Below are 18,432 nucleotides of genomic sequence, written 5' to 3'. Positions count from 1 at the left end.
TCCAGAATAGGCAAATAGAGACAAAAAAGTAGATTAGTGGTTGCCAGGGGCTAGGGTGGGGAGGGGAGAAGGGAGGAATGGGAGAGATTGCTAATGAACATGGGGTTTTTTTGGGGGTGATGAAATGTTCTGGAATCAGTGTCATGGTTGTACAACTGTGAGTATCCTAAAACTACCGAATTATACACTTTAAAAGAGGGGATTTTAGGGTACGTGAATTCTCTCTCAATCTGCTAACAGGAGCTCTCATCCATAGCTGGTGGGAAAGTAAAATAGAGCAGACACTGTTGAAAACTGGAAGTTTCTAGTAAGGCTAAACTTACACCTACCATATCATATAGCAGTTCTACTCCTGCGCACATTCCCAAGACAAACGAGTGCTTAAGTCCATCCAAGGACACGTACAAGAATGTTCCTAGGGAGGGCTTCCCTGGTGGCGCAGTGGTTGAGAGTCTGCCTGCCGATGCAGGGGACACGGGTTCAAGCCCTGGTCTGGGAGGATCCCACATGCTGTGGAGCAACTGGGCCCGTGAGCCACAATTACTGAGCCTGCGCGTCTGGAGCCTGTGCTCCGCAACAAGAGAGGCCGCGATAGTGAGAGGCCCGCGCACCGCGATGAAGAGTGGCCCCCGCTTGCCACAACTAGAGAAAGCCCTTGCACAGAAACGAAGACCCAACACAGCCAAAAATAAATAAATAAATAAATAAATAAATTTATTTAAAAAAAAAAAGAATGTTCCTAGCAGCTTTGTTCATAATAGCCTCAAACTGAATGCAACCCGAATGTCCATGCCGAGGAGAACAGATAAATAAACTGTGCTGTATTCATACGATGGATACCACACAGCACGACAAAGGGACTACCTACCGCTACCTGCCAGACAAAAATGAATCTCACTGATATGATGTTGAGCATTAAGAAGCCAGACAAAAGAGCCCATCTGCTATGATTTCATTCCTATGAAGTTCAAGAATATGCAGAACTAATGGATGATGATGATAGAAGTCAGAGGAGCATAGACTGGGAAGAGGCACGAGGGAGCTTGTTAGGGAGCTGGAGGTGTTATACATCTTGATCTGGGTATTTGTTGATTGGGGGTGCACATCTGTAAAGATCACTGGGTTATACATGGAAGATTCATGTGCTTCGTGAACTTCACCATGTGTACGTACGTTATACCTAAAAAGTCCAGAAGCTCCTCAGCCAATGGTGACCTTGTTCTGGGGTTCACTGATTGACCCTGGATGTCTTCACAGTGGACTGAAGAGGGCACAGACTGTGGAGTCAGGTGGACCTGGATTCCAGTCTAGCTCTGCCCCTGTCTAGTCCCATGACCTTGGGCAAGTCACTCAACATTTCTCAGCTTCATGAAATGAAGAAGCAATCTCTAACAGGGACGGCCTTGAGGATTAAGAGAAAAAATACATGTCAAGTCCCAAGTACAGGGCTCAGCCCAGGAGAGAACAGACGAATCCCAAGTGGTCAGTCAATGGTGGCTCATACAAGACAGCTGCTCTGTCAGAAGGATGTAGAGTCGGAGCCTTCTGGCGGGAACAGGGGCAGATGAGGAGTGGGCACAGCCAGGACAGTGTTTATGAAACTTGTCTGGATTGTCTGCCCTGTTGAAGAGACCACCAGGAGAGATCGCATGGAAAGTCAAGGAATGACCGAAGAGAGGCCCAGTGTCCTAGGGCCCCAGCTGAGCCCAGGTTCCGAGCTGTCCCCACCAAGGTGCAGCCACATGAGTGAGCTGCCTTGCAGGAGGCTCTGGAGGACCACCGCCCCAGCCAGCATCATGTGGAGCTGAGCCGGTCAATCCACAGAACTGGGAGATCATAAACTGTCGCTGTTTTAGACTTTGGAGTGATTGCTATTCAGCCATAGACAGCCCATACAGGAATTGCTATCTAAGCGGGGGCTCCAATAAACAGCACTGAAAACATGGGCCATTGGCTTAGGAACAGGGCAATGGGCAGAGGCTAGGGGGCCTTGAAGAGATTGTTATTGGAATGTGGAAGAATGTGAGAAATTGTTACGGGAGCCTGACCAAAGGGGACACGACTTACGTACTGACAGAAAAATTTAGTAAAACTGTTCCCTGTAATAACGTGGAAAACAGAAAGTACAGTTCATAGCCTTGTTGCTTTGGCTGAGGAGATTTCAAGGCAGAATGTTGAAAGAATCAACTGGTTCACTTCAGCTGAGGGATGGACAGAGGATGAGCTAAAGAAAGAGCTGTTCCGTATTCCAGAGGAATCTATGGGAAATGCTTCTTGCCTCAAGCTTGTTAGGTTGGAAAATAAGACCGTTTCTCATTCCCAACATCTACAGCCCAATAAAGAGTCTCAAAGGAAATAAGAACCTGGGGGAGGGAAGGAACCTGGTGGCAAAGATCAAATACAGGGTGCTTCCCGTGAAATGTGGCCTTCGGGTCAAGATGAGATCAAGGATGCAGATACAAGAGACTTTCTTGAGACCTCAGATGCATTTCAGGGTACAGCGTAGGTAGAGCCTCTCAGCTAGACCACAGGCTTCTAAGAATCTCTGAAGGCGTGTCCCCTTAGCGCTTGCATGTGGCCCAAAGGGTCTGTTTCAGAAAGAAATGTTAAGTGTGGCTTTTGCCTAATGGAGCAGGTCATTTGATACATGGGAAATGCACAAAAGCTTGCATTTTACTAATCTGGACTGAGAGGAACAGAGGTATTATATGTATATAGTTGTACCTAAGTATCCATGGGGGATTCATTCTAGGACCCCCGTGGATACCAAAATCCACAGATACTCAAGCCCCTTACATACGCGTTGGCCTACTATTTGTATATAACCTAGGCACATCCTCCCGTATACTTTAAATCCTCTCTGGATTACTTATGATACCTAATAAAATGTAAATGCTATATAAATAGCTGTAAATACAACGTAAATGCTGTGTAAATGCTTGTTGGAGGGGCAGTGCACCGGCAGTCCTGGGAATCTGTCTGTAGCTTCTACAGTGTTTGGACAGAACACCGCCAGGGATACCCCTTCTTCCAGCCTCCAACCACCCTCCAACTTTTTTCCCAGCCACAACCTTAGGCACCAACCTCTCAGCCAGCCTCGGCTTCAGGGAACAACCAACGCCATATTCGGAGTTTCTCTCCTTGTTGAGGATCAGCAGAGCTCCCACGTTCCTCAGGATTATTTCCCTGCGGTGGAGGCCGCCATCGACCACCCGGTCAACGCGCGCCTGCGCGCCTCCCACACCCAGCTCTCTTTGGGCTTCTAGTTCCACAGAGACCACGTGGCTCTGGAGGGCGTGGACCACTTCTTGGGCAAGTTGGGGTGGGAGAAACGCGAGGCTGCAGAGGGTCTCTTGCAGATGCAAAACCGGCGTGGCTGCCGTACACGCTTCCAGGACACGCAGAAGCCGTCCCAAGATGAGTGGGGTAAAACCTGAACACTGTGGAAGTCGCCACAGTCCTGGAGAAGAACCTGAACCGAGCCCTCTTGGATCTGCATGCTCTGAGTTCTGCCCACGCAGACCCCATCTCTGTGACTTCCTGGAGAGCCACTTCCTGGATGAGGAGGTGAGACTCATCAGGAAGAAGGGCGACCACCTGACTAACCTCTGCAGGCTGGCCGGCTCCCAGGTTGGGCTGGACGAGTATCTCTTTGAAAGGATCACCCTCCTCAACGACTAGGAGCCTCCGGAGCCCAGCGGCCTTTGACGACCCCTCTGACAACCCCCTGGTGCCAGGGCTTCTGCCTGCTGTCACTAGGCAGCTTTTTAACCAGCCTGGAGCCCTCTCCCAGACCGCAGACCAAATGGAAACAATAAAGCTTTTTGCAGGAAAAAAAACAATTGTTGGAGTGCAGCAAATTCAAGTTTTGCTTTTTGGAACGTCCTGGAATTTTTTTCCCAAATATTTTCGGTTTGTGGATGGTTGAATCTGCAGATGCAGAACATGTGCATATGGAGGGCCAACTGTATGTGTGTGTATATGTAAAATAAAAATACAGGGACTTCCCTGGTGGCGCAGTGGTTAAGAATCCGCCTGCCAATACAGGGGACACAGGTTCGAGCCCTGGTCCGGGAAGATCCCACGTGCCGCGGAGCACCTAAGCCCGCGTGCCACAACTACTGAGCCTGCACTCTAGAGCGTGCGAGCCACAACTACTGAATCCCGCACGCCTAGAGCCCGTGCTCCGCAACAAGAGAAGCCACCGCGATGAGAAGCCCTCGCACTGCAACGAAGAGCAGCCCCCGCTCGCCACAGCTAGAGAAAGCCCACGCTCAGCAACAAAAAAACCCAACGCAGCCAAAAATAAATTAATTAATTAATTTTTTTAAAAAAACCATAAAAGGTACGTATACATACATACACACATTATATGTACTTTTATGGGTGAAGGGTGTCAAAAGGTAAAAAAGAAAAATTTAAAAAGAAAGGAACAGAGACATTATAAAACAAAATGTAGCCTCCGTGACTCTCAACTGCCTAAGGACAGGAATCAGGCAAATATGAACCGTTTCTTAAATAAAACAAGGATGACTCAGAGGGTGGAGCCAAGAGCCAAATAGAACCATTCCCAGGGAGCAGACCGGGGCCCCAATCAACCTACATTCCCTAGCATGGAGCATGGAGAATTGTACCCAGAAGAATTTCAGAATTGTGATGGACCTGTGACTGCTCTGTCTTCCCTTTTGAATGGGAGTGTACATTGTGGTGCTGCAGTTCCTGTCTCATCTTTATATGTTGGGTACGTGGGGGCAGATCACTTCTCTCTAGTCCACAGGTCTTCAGATCAAGAGGAGCCTTGCCCAAGTGCCTCATCAACAATTGGATGAGAAACCAGACTTCTGGCCTGCCCTTGAGGCTGAAATAGGATAAGAGTTTGGGGGTTACAGAAAGTGGGGGAAAACATTCATTCTGCACAAGAGAGGGAGCTTGGGGACGAGACAGGAGACTGTGGTGGCTAGTCTCCAAAGATGGTCCCGAAGGAATCATGCTTCCCGGTGTTCATGCCTTTGTGCAGTCCCTTCCCATGCTATATTTGGCCTGGTCCAGTGACCTATTTAACCAACAGAGGCAGCAGAGTGATGCAGTGCCAACTAGGGGCCCATGAATTAAGGGGACCTGGCAGTTACAGCTTTTGCAGTTTGAGGAACCCTGAGCTGCTATATAAGTCTGGCTCCCTTGTACCAGAAGGACTGTGGGAGGGAAAGGCCTTAGGGAGATGGGGAGGCCCTGAAATTCCTTGGAAAGAGACAGAGTTTCAGGCTTCCCAGTCCTGCTGAGGCCAGACTTCTAGCCATCCCCACCAAGCTGCTAGACATGAGAGCGCCATCTTGGATGTTCCAGTTGAGTCCCCAGTGGACTACCCCATGTGACGTCAGGTGGAGCAGAACTGACCCCAGATGACCCCAGTCAACCCACAGAATCATGAGAGATAATAAAATGGTGGCATTTTTAAGCCTCTAAATTGTGACATAACTTGCTATGCAGCAATAACTAAAACCCAATCCAATATTAAAGAACAAGCAAGCCCACTCAAGGTATCCATATAATCGGCTTCCTGAGGCAGAGAGCCAAGTGGAGGGGACCTCCCTGGCAGTCCAGTGGTTAAGACTCCGCACTTATAATGGAGAGGTGCAGGTTTGATCCCTGGTCGGGGAACTGAGATCCCACATGCCTCGTGGCGCGGCCAAAAAAAACCAAAAACAGAGAGCAGAGTGGAGAAGGGTGGAGAGGGGATTTGGAAAAGAGAGAGAAGGTCAGAGTAAGATGAAAACAGGGCCAAGGACTACTCCCTGAGGAGCCCCAACAATTCATAGTTAAGCCTTTGCAGGAGGTCGAGCCTGCAGAGGGGACAGAGAGCGGGCAGCCAGAGAGGCAGAGAACGCCAGGTTTGTTCACTGTCAGGGAAGGCAAGAGCAGAAGGTGATGGGAGGAGGGAATGGTCCAGCAAATCTCACACCGCTCAGACGTCAAGTCAGAGGAGGATGAAGGATCCATTGAGATTGCTGGCCTTCAGGAAAGCCATTTAAGTCCTCCTTGGGCTTAATCCTGCACTCCCTCCCTTAGTAGGTAGCGCTAAATGAGGGGGTCTGTGAAACCAGAACTGGCAAAGGAGCTGGGGCTGCTCCCAAAAAGTGAAAATCCAAATGGCCGGTAAACCCATGAAAAGGTGCTCAACCTCCTTAGTCATCAGGGAAATGTAAATTCAAACCACAATGAAATTCCATTTCACACCCACCGGACTGGCTATAAATAAAAAGCCTAACAATACCAGGATCTGGCAAGGATGTTGAGCAAATGGAACTCTCAGGCGTTGTTGGTAGGAATGTAAGTTGGTACAACCATCTTGACGACAGTTTGATATTAACTGGTATGGCTGAGGATGTGCATAGTGTGTTGGGCCAGGTTCCCTGGGAAACAGACTCTGAGAAGGGAGGTTTGCACGCAGGAGCTTTACTGGAGAGGGCTCTCAGGAACACCACCTGCAAGGGAGTGGGCTAGACCTTCCGAACTGTCCTGAATTGATGGTGGGGGGTCAGGCCCTTGTACCCCTGATTAGGCTACTCATTGGCTGGGGCTGCCCCCAAGCAGGGGTCCTAAATGTAGACAAGGCAGCCCCATTCATAAGACTCCGAACTCCCAATGCAGAGGGCCCAGGTTCAATCCCTGCTTGGGGAACTAGATCCCACATGCCGCAACTAAGAGCCCGCATGCTGCAGTGAAGATCCCATGTGCCGCAACTAAGACCCAGAGCAGCCAAAACAAACAAACAAATAAATAAATATTTTTTTAATTAAAAAAAAAAACGACAGTCCTATCCGTTAAAGGGCAAGACCCCTGATGGCTGGTGCCTCGGTCCCGTGGGAGGTCAGGATGCACACCACAGCATTCACTACAGTTCCATACCATCTGGATCTCCTGCTTCATAAGTTAACACCATCTGAGAACATCTCCAGGATTCTGAGCCATCTCTTTTTCTGGGGAAACTTACAGTTAGTGGAATTAGCTACAGCTCTCACACTCCAGCTGGTATAGTCATTATCTCCCTCCTTACTACCCGTTCTAGACCCCCTAACCATCAGCTGGCTCCTCTGCTGGTCAAGGTGGCTTACCTGGCCAGACAGCCCAGACCTTCATCCCTGAGATGTGTGAGACCCTGGTCACCATGCTCATCTTAGTTATGGCTGCTGCATCTGTCTATTTACCATCAAAATTGGTCAAAGAAGAACCAAGAAACACTCAAGAGGGTCACCTGGAGTGTCGAATGTATTTGTCTCTGTCCTGTTGTGTAACAGCAGCCCTGTCTCCTGCTGATGTCACAGTCAATTCACCTGCCAGGAGGGTGACTCCTCTTCTTGCTTGCTGGTCTCTTGGCACAAGGAGCCTGAAGCAATCAGGTAGCCGCTACAGCTGAAAGTTTAGTGGGATTCTTGTGTATCCTGGTGGAAGCATCCCCCTGCTGGGAACCCAGACCTCAAGACCTACAGAGCCTAGAGCTGTGAGGATGGGAAGCCCAGATTCTCCCAGTGGCTCATTCGGAGTACGAGGAAAGGAGTAACTCTTACTTCTACCTGCTGATCCCTAGGTCTGCTTCTTCTGTGTACTGTAGGCAGCACCCATTCACGGTTTTGGTTTAAGGTGAATCGTGGAAGAGGATGCCCCATCCACACAGAGTATCTTTTCACAAGTTGGTGCCTCAGTTGCATCTCTGTTTTCTAGCTAAAGTGTTTCCTTTTTAGACCTATCAAACATTTTTAATATAATTCTCTTTTTTTAATAAATTTATTTATTTATTTATTTTTGGCCGTGTTGGGTCTTTGTTGCTGCGCACGGGCTTTCTCTAGTTGCGGTGAGCAAGGGCTACTCTTCACTATGGTGTGCGGCCTTCTCATTGTGGTGGCTTCTCTTGTTGTGGAGCACGGGTTCTAGGCCCGCGGGCTTCAGTAGTTGTGGCTCACGGGCTCTAGAGCGCAGGCTCAGTAGTTGTGGCGCACGGGCTTAGTTGCTCCATGGCATGTGAGATCTTCCCGAACCAGAGCTCAAACCTGTGTCCCCTACATTGGCAGGCGGATTCTTAAACACTGCCACCAGGGAAGCCCAACAATTCTTTAATATACAAACTTCACAACAGCATCCACAGAACAGGGTGGGGGGGTGGGAAAGGGGTTATGAAGGGGAAGGGCAGGTTTTCAGGTTCCTGACTGCTTCCCTCACCCCTATTGCCTGTGAGAACATGGTCTTCACAGAGGACCAGTCAGTTCAGCCAGAGGCCAGGGGCCACACAGCGCACTCTAAGGCGGCCTGAGTGCAGCCGGCCCCTCCAAAATAACATCATCACCACCTCTCGGGAAAGCCAGATCCAGTTAGGAGACGAGAGGAAAGTGGTTGTTACTGAGGAATCTTATCATTCCTCAGTATTCTGCTGATCATGCCTTTGGGGCACAGAATAGAGTTTTCTAGAGACGGCTGGATTGAAAAGAGCTAAAATCCTCCTGGGAGAAGAAGAGAAATTGAATGTGAGCCTACCTCCTACCAGGATGTGACTCTAGAAAGCTAGCCTCTTGGTCTGGTCAGATGTTTGGAAGGGGAAGGAATGACAGAGCCTTTGGCCCAACAGGGCTGGAAGTCTTGCCGGGTATTGACCAAGAAAGCCTCCAGGCAAGCCAGGGAGGTCTGTGGGAAGCAGCTTTTGGCCAATGGTCCTCAAGGGAGCCTGGTGGTACATTAGCTTTCAGGAAGAATTTATTGCATGTGTGGAAGAGAGAAAGGATTCAAGTCAGAGAGTATTAAGAACTAAAGTACCTCCTTCTTACAGGTCTGTGGGGTAGAAATGAGATAATACTTCTGGGCTGGGGAGAGACCCCAAACCTGTTATCTTTTGGGGGCCCGGTTTGACCAGCTTGGATGTACGTTTTAGCCCCAAATTCCTCATAAGTCCAAAGCCTCCCCCAAACCAGCAGTTCCTGGGCAATGTGGTGTGTGATAAGTCCAGTGGGTCCCATGGTCATACGTCTACTGCTGCACCTTCTTTGATGTAAAGTGAGTCCCTTGGTCCAATGTGATGTTTTCTGAGACCAAATGGCAGTGGATCAAACACTCTGCAAATCTTTAGATTGGTCGAGAACGTGTAACCAGGAAAGGTAACCCCATACCCAAAATATGTGTCAGTCCCACCCAAGACAAATTGCTTCTTGGTAGAAGATGTCCAATGTAATCAGCATGCTACCAAGTGACTGGTGGGTTCCTTGAAGGGTGGTGCCATGTTGGCAGCTCCAAGTTAATCTTTGTTGCTGGAAAAGTGGACATTCACCAGTGGCAGTAGCCAGATCGTTCTTAGTGAATGCAGAGCCTCTACCCCTGCCACATAACCTCCATTCATGCGGCTATTGTGCCAGAGCTGGGGCGGCCAGTGACAGAAGCTGCCTGCTGACCTAACTGAATCACTCTTTCTGCTTGGTTGATTAGTACCTCTTCAATGATGAATGCTTTCCATGGACACCAACATGTGGTGCAAAGACCTTCACACTTTGTGTCCATCCCTGTGGGTTCACACACACCCCTCTTTCCCAGACCTCATTGTCCCCAGTCTTCTAATATTTATCCTTCCTTCTTTCCCCCACTGCCCATGAAGTCTGTATTTATTCTGACCTCAGACCACTTCTCTTGTCCACGGAGTGGATGCCCACATACACTGCCCAAAGCCCTGCCCATTGGGAAGATTCCACCTTATTTATTGTCTTTCAGGGTCACTTCGGAATGAGGCTGCAGTGTGGCCATCCTCCATTTTCAGCTTCTACCCACATACCAAACAGATCCATCTGCGGATTAAGCTTGGCCCTTTCCCTCCTTATCAGGTGGCCATGGCGGTCCCATGCAGCCACAGGTGTGAGATGAAGGGGATGTGTTGGTGCAGTGCTGGTGGATGACATGGGGGTCTCGGCCATCTGCCTGTGCAGCTTACTTGTACACTCTGCCCTACTTGTGCCCCATCCAAGATGTGCCATCTGACTTTGGATTGTTGTCACACCCACCTGACCTCATGACATGGTAGGTCTGACAGATCCCAGCTTGTGAGGGGCTGTTGGGGCTGCAGGGTCCCTTCATGTTCCATGGTCAGGTGCTCCGTCTCTGCCAGGGCCCACCCCAGGAGGACTTTCTCAAATGGTGATAATTCTCTGCTGCAGAGTGAATGGCCTTGCTCCAGAACTCTAGGGATCTGGGTTGTGATGTTCCCATCGGGGCTTGCCATAAAAATGTGGCGTCTTTTCCCTCTAATACCATAGGTTCTCCCAGGTTCTATGGCCCAAGAGGCAGAACTGCTTGCAGGACAGACTGGCTCTTCTGCAGAGCTCTTTTCTGCCCGGGACCTGCTCAAAGATGGCGGCCTTCCACGTCACTCAGAAAATAGGTTGGATCAAAATTTCCAAGTATCAGGACTTCCCTGGTGGTGCAGTGGTTAAGAATCCGCCTGCCGATGCAGGGGATGCGGGTTCGATCCCTGGTCTGGGAAGATCCCACATGCTGCAGAACTACTAGGCCTGTGTGCCACAACTACTGAGCCTGCGCGCCTAGAGCCTGTGGTCTGCAGCAAGAGAAGCCACCGCAATGAGAAGCGCGCGCACCGCAATGAAGACCCAATGCAGACAAAAATAAATAAAATTTAAAAAAAAAAAAATTCCCAAGTATCAGGTACGCCGACCCCAGCCTGCAGAGGTCTACCAGCACGCTGTGCTTCCTTCTGGATGGTGGGAGGTACAAGATGCAGTCAGATGTCCTTTACTTTGGAGGGGTTGTCCCAGCATGCTCCAGACCACTGAACCCCCCAAACTATTGATGTGATGAGCCCCTGAAACTTAGAAGTGTTAACTGACCATCTTCTAGAGTCCTTGACTTCTTGTACGGTTTATCTACTACCCTCTGGAACCATGTCTTGTTCTTCGAGTCCTCTTCACGCTATTTCACCAATAGAGTGGAACAATGTGCTGTTTTGCAGCATGTTCAGATGGTCCAGTCCCTTCTGACTGTATTAGGACAGAGGGCAGGAGAGTTAACATAGGCTGAGCTGGATAGTAAATGTGTACTGTTGTCTGCCCCACATAAAAGTGAACAGTTTCTGGTCCTTTTTCCTGTTAGGGATGTAAAAGAATGTATAAGCCAGATCTATGGTTGGATACCATGAACTTGGAGCTATGTTAATGTTTAGCAAAGCTACCACATCCAACACAGCAACTGCAGTTGGGGCTACTATGTGGTTGGGTTTGCAGTAGTTCAGTGTCAGCCTCCAGGAAACACCTGGTTTTTGCCTGGGTCAGATTCATGAATTAAAAGGGGGACAGATGGTGACCACTACCCCTGAATCCTTTGGCTCTTACATAGAGATCTCTGAAGAAAGTATTCTTAGACGCATTTGGCACATGAGGAACCTGAAGCTTAAAGAGTTAAAAAAAAAATAGTTTAATTATAAAACTTTCTGCTTTGTCAAACCAAAGCATTTGCACTTAACCACTAAGCTACCCAATCAACAGCTGTAAATAGAGTTCATTTAGGAAAGTGAAAAACAAGATCTCACTGAATTGCTACATGTCCACACACATCCATCATGCTTTTTGTTAGTTTTCCTAACAAGTCTAATTTTGGAATCAGAGGGGGCAAATTCTACCTAATTTCTTAAGAGTAGAAAATCAAACTCAGTTGAGAAAGTTTTGTTAGCTTTTATTCCTGGCAGCTGTTGGATGAGCTTTATTTCCTAAGCTGTATGCCAGGATGTTTCCTCATTTGATTTTTCCAGGGCATGATGGAAAGAAAAAAAAAAGAAAAAGAAAAAGAGTTGCCACCCCAAATTAAAATATTCCCTTCCATGAGGAACAAGGCAGCATGAGGCTGCCTAGAGCCAACAGTGACTCTTTTGTGCAAATGATGAAGCAGCCCCAAGGTACGACTACCCTCTGTGTCTTCATAGGTGAGTCATCTCATGGGTCTCAGTTTCCTCATCTATACAATGGGAATAGTAATAGTCTCTACCTCATAGGATTGCTGTGTCTTGTTCATCTTTGAGTCCCTAAAATACCTGGCACAAAATAGCATTCAATGAATATATGCTGAATGAATTAATGAATTTTAGAGATTAAATGAAATGGCACATTTGCACAGCACATGGCAAACATTAGATTCTATGGTGGCAGTTTGACAATGTATATTAAAACCATGAAAAACACACAGGTCTTTTGACCCAATGATTCCACTTCTGGATTTGGAAACAATTCTAATAATTTTAATAATTAAGATAATGAATTCATAATGATGACAATCTTAATTAATCAGGTAATTAATAATTAAGGATGCACCAAAGATTTAGCGGCAAGAATGCTCCTGGAAAAACCACCTAAATGTTCATAGTTTTTTGGTGAGGCATCTAGACGTGTGACACATAGAAAGACTTTATAAGGCTACACACTAAGGCAGTGGTCCTCGAAGTGTGATCTGGGGACCAGCAACGTCAGCATCACCCGGAAACTTGTTAAAAAAGTAAATTCTTGAGCCCCACTCCCAGCTACTGAATCAGAAATTCCCCGTGGGGCTCAGCAAACTGGGTTAAAACCACAAGTTTAAGAACCACAGCTCTAAAGTGTTTCTAGAGATTGTTTCTTTGTGAGTGGAGTATATCAATGGTTCTTCCATTTTCTGACTTTCCTGGAGTAAGTAAGCATTACATTGCCAACTGATATGAGAAAAATAGTCCATAAAAAAAATGGAAAAGAAAAAGTAAACTCTGAGTGGAAGTGAATGGGGAGAAAAAAGTTATGAAAAAAACAAAACAGGAAAAAAGCATTCCCTGGGGTAGGGGCGGGGGGATGGATTGGGAGGTTGGGATTAGCAGATGCAAACTATTGTATACAGAATGGATAAACAACAAGGTCCTACTGGAGAGCACACGAACTATATTCAATATCCTTTTCCAGTAATGGAAAAGATATGAAAAAGAATACATATATAACTGAATCACTTTGCTGTACAGCAGAAACTAACACAACATTGTAAATCAACTATACGTCAATAAATTAAATTAAAAAAAAAAGAAGGGCTTCCCTGGTGGCGCAGTGGTTGGGAATCCGCCTGCCAGTGCAGGGGACACGGGTTCGAGCTCTGGCCCAGGAGGATCCCACATGCCGCGGGAGCAACTAGGCCCGTGTGCCACAACTGCTGAGCCTGTGCTCTAGAGCTCGGGAGCCACAGTTACTGAGCCCGTGTGCCACAACCACTGAGGCCCGCGCGCCTAGAGCCCAGGCTCCGCAACAAGAAGGGCCACTGCAGTGAGAAGCCCACGTACCACAACGAAGAGTAGCCCCCGCTCGCTCCAGCTAGAGAAAGCCCGCGCGCAGCAACGAAGACCCAACGCAGCCAAAAATAAATAAATAAATAAATAATAAAAAATAAAAAATAAATTAAAAAAAAAAAAGAAAAGAAAAAAGCAATCCTACCTCCCTAATGTTCTTTTCTTTCCCCCACTTTACTTCTACCCCACGCCAATGGGATGTTATATATTTACAAACTTGACTAGTGTCCAGGCCATTTTGTAGCTGTGTTTTTGTGTTTTTTTAAAAATATTACATAGCAGCATTTCCCATGCTGGCTCATCAGTCTTCAGAATTATCATTTTAAAAATGGAGGCACTAATGTTACTTAATTATGATTGTTCTCTTGGCCACCTAACTCTTCCCCTGTGTTTTCAATTTTTTGCCATCATAAATAATGCTGCCACCAATATTTGCACATACACTTTTCCCAAATTTCAAATTATGTTATTCAGATAGGTTCTCAGAAGGGGGGCTGCTGGATCGAAGGGCAGAAACATTTTTATGGCTCCTGCTAGGTGTTGCCAGGCTGCTCTTCCAAAGAGTGGCCACTGGTTTCCACTGCAACTAAGTATTAGAAAGACTGCCAGTTTCCAGACAGCCTCCCCAGTGTGAGGCATTATGATTTAAAATAGTTTTGCTAATTTAATGGAGAAAATAAGTTATCTTCCTGCTGTTTAATTTTAATTACGTTATTAGAGACAATTAACAGCCTCTCCCCTTGAAAAATAAACTACTAAATATTTATTCTTTTGTAAACTGGGTTGGGAGGAAAGTTCTGGACTTCTCACCATTTAACATCTTTGGGCTTCAGTTTCTTCATCTACAAAATGGAGGGATACCAGAGTGACTGTGAAATCAAGTGAGACAAAGTATGGGAAAGCTCTTCTTAACAATATATTCTGCCTGTATGTGTTACTATCACCCACCCCCACTTGGCTTCAAATGTACCTATCTACTAATTTATTTTAAAACGTTCTGAAAAAAAACCCCCAACAACTTTCTGCTTTGTCAACAATCCAGAAAACCTCCAACCACAACCCAAATCTTGAAAAGCCATCTTTTTTTGTGACGTGGTGCCTTAGAAGGCTGTGGGCAAAGCCCCTTCTTAATTTTTTCAGTTTGGTATTTTGTTCTGTTTTTTTTTTTTTTTTTCTTTCTTTCTTTCTTTTTGAGGGAAACACTACGACGTGTTTGGAGTTTTCTGGAGAAGGTCCCTCAGTCGAGGCCCTCGGATATCACTACCTGACTCTAGCAGGCAAAGAGCTCCGCGAGGCGAGGGCGCAGCCTCCCGGGCTCTGCCGACCCTCCCTTGCCTTTGGAAGAAGAGCCCTTCTCATCAGGAAAGGTCAAGGACGCTCTCAGAACCAACAGAGACGCTTCATGTGCCAGAAGCGGACCTCGGGTCCACCTGGCAGGTACAGGAGCCAGAACACACTGCTTACCCACTCTCAAGAAGCGACCCGCTCAATGTCTTTCTCCGTTGCCAGGAAACCTCGCTTTCCCGAGGCTCACCAGTTAGAGCCCCCTCTTGCGTCCATGCCCTGTAATAGCACTTTCAGTTGAGCAAAGAACAAAGATTTTTTGTTTTTAATACTTGATTTCAGTCATTTTTATTGTGCGATATAATATGCAGAAAAGTATACAAGATATACTCACAGCTTGAAAAACAGTTATAAAGTAAACCCCGGGTAGCCACCACCTAGGTAAAGAAACAGCATTGCCAGCACCTGGGACACATTAAAACACCCTTCCCCCATCACACTCCAACCTCTACAGATAAACCTCTCCCAATGCTTCGGGAATCCCTTTCTCGCTTTCCTTCATGGTTTGATTACCTGTACATGCACCCTAAACAATATAGCTCTGGGTTTGTCTGGGGACTTTATATAAATAAAACCGCATGGTTTTACTCAATATTATAAGTTCCACCTGTGTTGCTGTGTACAGGTGGAGTGCATTCATTCTCATTGCTGGGTAACATTCCACTATGTGACTGTGCTACAGTTTATTCTCCTGTTGATGGACGTTGGGCTGTTTCTAGTTGGGACTATTTTGAACAGTGCTGCTGTCTCAGAGTGAAATTGCCCAGCAACAGAATGTGTACCTCTGACTTTACTAGATAATGCCAAACGATTTTCTGAAGTGGTTGAACAAATAAATGTTCCCACCCGACATCGGATGTTCGTTCCCAGTGCTCCATGGGGCTACAGTTGTTATTGGCAGACATGAATTTTTCCAATCTGGTGAACGTGTAGTGGTATCTCATTGTCATTTTAATTTGTATTTCCTGATAATTAATGAGATCAAGCACATTTCCCTATGTTTACTGCCCAGTTGGATTTCCTCTTATTTGGAGTGTCATTAAATTTTGTATCCATTTTCTTTTGGGTTGTTTTGTGTTTGTAGCAGAAATCTGTAGTTCCTTCACGTGGCCAATCTCTGCTCTCAGCAGCTATTATGGTAAACAGATTTTTTTAAAACTTTTTATTTTGACATAATTTCAGACTTATAGAAAAATTGCTAGAATAGGACAAAAAAATCCTATATCTCTTTCACTGTATTCCCAAATGTTAACATATTACCATATTTAGTTTATTCTTCTCTCGTAAGTACATTTCCCCCCCCGAATTTGAAAGCAAGTTGGAGACATCCTTCAGTATGTGTTTACTAAAAACAAGGACATTCTCTTACATAACCACAGTACAATTATCAAAACCAGAAAACTAACATTGCTACATCAATAGTGTCTTAATAGTGACACAGTAATAATGTTTTAGCTGCAGACCTTATTCAGATTTTGACAATTGTCCCAGTCATGTCCTCTGTAACCGAAGAAAATTCAAGATCAGGACTTCCCTGGTGGCGCAGTGATTAAGAATCCGCCTGCCAATGCAGGGGACACAGGTTCAATCCCTGGTGCAGGAAGATCCCACATGCTGCGGAGCAACTAAGCCCGTGTGCCACAACTACTGAGCCTGTGTGCCACAACTACTGAGCCCGTGCGCCTAGTGTTCCACAAGAAGAGAAGCCACCGCAATGAGAAGCCCGCGCACCACAACGAAGAGTAGCCCCCTCTCACCACAACTAGAGAAAGCCCGCACGCAACAACGAAGACCCAATGCAGCCATAAATCAATAAATCAATAAATAAATTTATTTAAAAAAAAAGAAAATTCAAGATCATGTTTACATTCATTTATGATATCTCTTTAGCCTCCATTAATCTGTAACAACTCCTCTGTCTGTCTTTGTTTTGTATGACATTGACACTTTTGAAGAGTCTGGATCAGTTATTTTGTAAAATGTCCCTTGATCTGGGTTTGTCAGATATTTCTTCATGATGAAATTCAGCTTATGCATTTAGGCAGGAATATCACAGAAGTGATACTGTGTTCCAAAGCATCATTTCATTTCATTTTATTATTTTTTAGACTGGAACAGCACAAGCTTTATTTAATGGCCAAAGAATGGAGAGGTGGGAACTTAGTTCGCAAATCAGCTTCTCCCAAAACATCATTTTAAATCCCAAGATCAGTGTAATACATTGCTCATTTATCCCATCAGGGGCAAGAGATTGTTGAGTATAAGATTAGAGATTTTAACGTCATAAAAAGTGAAAAGACAAGCCATGGAGTAAGAGAAGAAAATTAAAACATAACATACTAGACATCAAATACTAAACAGAGGATAGTATCCAAAATGCATCCAAAATTCTTACAAATCAATAGAAAAAAAGGCAGACAACCCAATAGGGAAAAAATGGACTTAAAGACTTGATCTAGTTCTTCCTAAATGAGGAGATTCAAATGGATACTAAATATGTTTTTTAAAGTGCCCACCATCATTAAGTAAGCAGGGAAATGCAAATTAAAACACAACAAGATAACATTATATGCCTGACACATTGGCCCAAATTAAAAGGTGAGTGTGAGTGAGGTGACCGTGCTACTGGACATGCCAGAGTTTAATTCATCAACCACTTTGGAAAAGAGTGTGGCCTCATCCAATGCCCTGAAGGCCTGAATAGAACAAAAAGGTGGAGGAAGGGAGGATTCACTCTCCCTCTGCCTGACTGCTTGAGCTGAACATCGGTCCTCTCCTGCCCTTAGACTGGAACTACACCACCAGCTCTCCTGGGCCTCCAGCTTGCAGACTGCACATCACGGGACTTCTCCACCTCCATAATCCCACAAGCCAATTCTTTACAATAAACCTCTTTATGTATCTCCTACTGGTTCTGTTGCTCTGGAGAACCCTGACTAATATATCCAGCAAAGATCTCTTGTTTCAATGATCTGTTGCAGTGCAATAAACCATCGCAAAGTCGGTGGCTTACAACACAATTTATTGTTTTCATCATTTTCCAAGATGGTCTGAGCTGAGCTGGGTGGTTCTTCTGCTTCTCATGGTGTCTGCTGGGGTTGGAAAGTCGAAGACGCTTTTTCACTTGCTTGTCTGGCGCCTCAGCTGGGGTGGCTGCAAACCTGGGGACTGGCCAGACCTCTCTCTGCCTGGCTTCCGCCAATGGCCAGCTTGGGCTTTCTCACTGCAGGGGGGCTTACAACAGTCAGACTTCTTACAGGGAGGCTGAATTCCACTAGGAAAAGCAGAAGCTGGCAGGCCTCTTAAAGGTTTGGCCTGGGGTAGTCACATGTCACTTCTGCTCCATTCCATTGGTCAAGGTAAGTCACAATTCCATCTGAGAGTCAGGGGTTGAGGAAACAGACCCCCCTGCCCCGCCCCACCCCCCATGGCGGGAGCAGCACATGCACAAAAGGAGGGGAGAGATGGTTGAGGCCCATGTGGGGAGACTCGTCACCTTGTGACCGGATTCTGTTGAGTGCTGAGCCTGGATTAGTTGGTTTACAGCCTCTGTGGCTGTGTCAGAGAGACCCAGAAAGGGAAAAAGGAAGACAAGATGCTGGGGGACAGCCAGTGCCTCTGCCACATGCCCAGCCCTGAATCAGTGACTGGGATGTGCCGACTGGCTAAAGCCCCTCAGAACCCACCGCCAGAGCAAGGGTGCCGTTGACACTCCCAGAATCCATTAGGTGCAGGTTTTTGTGGGGAGTTTTATG

At 46.5% G+C, this 18,432-nt stretch overlaps 1 pseudogene across 1 annotated transcript; it reads left to right on the top strand.

Moving 5' to 3' along the window:
* The first annotated feature begins 735 nt into the window (after window positions 1–735).
* Window positions 736–16,526, top strand: LOC309608291 (ferritin light chain pseudogene; annotated as a pseudogene). Its single transcript has one exon. The product of its transcript is annotated as a ferritin light chain pseudogene (transcript).
* Window positions 16,527–18,432: the final 1,906 nt, after the last annotated feature.

This window comes from Balaenoptera borealis (genome assembly GCF_965194805.1).
Source record: "Balaenoptera borealis genome assembly, chromosome: 12".
Classification (NCBI taxonomy): Eukaryota; Metazoa; Chordata; class Mammalia; order Artiodactyla; family Balaenopteridae; genus Balaenoptera; species Balaenoptera borealis.
Note: the sequence above shows the minus strand (reverse complement) of the source record. Positions and strands in the feature narration are given on the sequence as shown.